Genomic DNA, 3,327 nt, shown 5'->3' with positions numbered 1-3,327 from the left:
ACGCGTACCCCCGGTTGGGAAACGGTGCTTTAGAGAATCCGACTGCACTTTCACTATCCGACGTGTTTATGATGCGCCAGCGGACGTCATGAATGTGCGTCTGCTGCTGTGTGGAAACTATGGAAACTACAGTTTTCTATACAACGGACTACAACATGGATGTATAATAAGAAGGAGGGACTAATGTAAACTCATCTAGAGACTCTGCACCGTGCTCTGATGCTGTTGTTTTATGCTTTATGAACGTGGACAACAGAGAAACATATTCTTCATGACCAAAGTTGGAATTGAAATAAAAAAGGAAAGTGAAACTTATGCTCGTCACCCTCTCCCTCCGGTCCACATTAATACAAATGATCCCAATACGTATGATTGTATGAAAATATCTTAAAATAAATACAAATGTATTTATTATAAACGTTAGTCCTTAACATCTATCACTGTGTATATCACCATTCAAACATCTTTTAAAAGTTGAACAAACCCCACACAGCTCAAAAACACGTGAAATGTTGACTTTATTTGATCATTTCAGTAAAAACTAACGTTCATATTTCTCTTTTTGATTATAATACTGATGAACGTTCAGAACAAAGCACTTTGGCAACTTACCACATACGTTTTAAAATGCTTAATAAGCACCGTAACGTTCATGATATAATTTCTCGGTCATAATCGGTTGTTTCCGTGAACGGCCGACTGTTGAGTGACGGCAAATGCTGCGGCTGCAAGGCATTGTGGGGCAGCATTTTCTCCTCTCTTTTCGGTAAGGGAGGTCCAGTGGTTCCTAAGCTAAAGGAGGTTATAAAGGAAGTTTGAAACCTCCGTTCCTTTCATTTGGAGAATTGGAACGGCACTTAACATGGCTCCCACTGACGTACTTCCGGGTCATTTCACTTGATTAGGAAGGTTCCTAAGCTAAATGGACTATTGGAACGCAACCACAGACAGGAAACCAAAGACAGATCTAAACAAGACAAAACACAACGCAGACAGAAAACCAAAGACAGATCTAGACAAGACCAAACACAACACAGACAGATCGTGACAATTTGTTTACTATTTGATCAAGCTTAAGCCTGTAACAAAAGTATGCTGTTATAATTAATGTTAAAAAATTATATATAACACAATAACATATTAATGATCAACTATAAAAAGATTTATTATGGCATAGTGTCCTTAAATCCTTGAATGTACAATTGATATAACACAAGTAGGTGCATGCATACCACTTCATATAGGATCATTATAACTGTTTTCACATAGTTTGGTTATAAACCTGCATTGAGGGCCATTGCAGTTTTAGACCCCCATTCAAGTCAATACATTAAGCTCAATTTTTTTTGTATGTTAATTGCCATTTCTATATTTAGAGCCACCATGCATTTCCCCCCAGAAATGCTTTCCATATTGTTTCATTACATATTTTGGAGGTCAACAGTCCATCAGGGAAAGTGGGTGGGGGGGACAGCAGCATCATGTAGCTACATTTCTCACCGCTGCCCCGGGGAGAGCATGCCTGTCCCTGAATGACAAATCAGGCTTATTGATGAACAGAGGGCATCAGGGTCACCATGGAAACAAGAGCAGCAGGAGCCATTCCAGTCAGTGACCGTATTAAATCAGGCCCTCTCCTTTTTCAACCCTTTTTCATGGTCAAATTAAAACATTTGAATAATTTTCACAGTGAGTAATGGAGTGTGTACATGTTCTGCTTTGATGTTTTTGAAGCAAAAACAAATTATGTGGATCTGTAAATAAAACACCTCCACACACACACACACACACACACACACACACACACACACACACACACACACACACACACACACACACACACACACACACCAAAAGTCCATTACAAATGCATGTAAACATATGTTCACCTTCACACCTCTTGAATTGATGTCAAGATTTCAAAGGTTCATCTTCAAAGGTGTAATCTTTGCATTATTCATGAGACATTACCAAAAATACATGAGATAGGAGAAGCACTGCACCTCACATGTTTTACATTCAACCTGTATGATTAGCAGAGTGAATGATGTGTGTGAAGGGATATCCTTTTCCAAAGGCGCAGTGTGGCTGAGGAATGGTTTTGGAAAGCTGACTGCCAGCAGAGATCAGTCAGCCAGCTGCCGGGCTGAAGATTTTTGGCACTCTGGTTTGTGTGTAGAGGACAAATGAAGGCAAGCCTCTGCAAAAGTGAACCTCACAGTCCAGCAGGAACACACTGAAACTACGGCACAGTGTTCACAAGCTTCTCCTGCAGTGCATGAGTCATCTGCAAAGAGAAAATATCGCAACAGGTCAGGAAGCGGGAGTCCTGTCCAACCTGCTGATGTGGACAATAAAATGACATCCATCCTGTGCCAGTCAGCTTCATCTAGGAATACAACTAGACTACATGCACTGGGGCATTTCCATAAGAGAACATGTTTTCTTATTTCTCTAAATAAAAACTCACTTATACTACTTGGAAAAACAGCAGTAGAAATTGATTTAATTAAGAGATAATAACCATGTGAACTATGGAATGCTAAACCTTATTCTCACCGAATGGATCCAAGGCTGTTCTCTATAATTGGTTCTGACCCCAAACCTGTAGGATCTACAACAGCACGGACCATCTGCCTTAAACAATGGTGGCCTGTAATTGAAACTAATGAAGTGTCATTCAGTTCATTAGGACAGATCAGTCACAAATGATGTGGTGATAAACTTACATGCAAATTACTGCCAGGAAGATCTGATGTGCCACATGCTTTTCCTCTTTTAGGCCTAAAAATGTAAACGTGCACTGGGGGTTGGCTTGTCGGGTAAAAAATATTAGCCATTAAAGGGGTGTAATGTAATCAAATACATTTACTCAAGTACTGATGTATGATTCAGTGATACCAGTTTTTTAAAGTATTTAAGTAAGTATTTCGATGCTATACTTCCAATCCATTACATTCTGAAAGCCAATATTTACCCTTTTACATCGCTATATTTATCTGACATCTGTAGTTACTAGTAACTTTTGTCAGATGATCAGCTAAATAAGATTATAAATAAACTGATAAATAAACTATGATATATTATTATAGGTTAAAGGGGCGCTATTATGCTCATTTTCAGGTTCATTGTTGTATGTTGTGCCTCCTCTATGATATGTTTCCATGCTTTAACGTTCAAAAAGCTCTTTATTTTTCTCATACTGCCTGTGCTGCAGCACCTCTTTTCACCCTCTGTCTGAAACCAGAGCCCAGTCTGCTCTGATAGGTTAGCTGGCCGGCTTGTGATTGGTCAGCCACAAGAGCATAACAAGGCCCTAAGATATTC

The sequence above is a fragment of the Notothenia coriiceps genome, unplaced genomic scaffold (assembly GCF_000735185.1).
Source record: "Notothenia coriiceps isolate Sejong01 unplaced genomic scaffold, NC01 NC01_scaffold00026608, whole genome shotgun sequence".
In the NCBI taxonomy this organism is placed as follows: domain Eukaryota; kingdom Metazoa; phylum Chordata; class Actinopteri; order Perciformes; family Nototheniidae; genus Notothenia; species Notothenia coriiceps.
Note: the sequence above shows the minus strand (reverse complement) of the source record.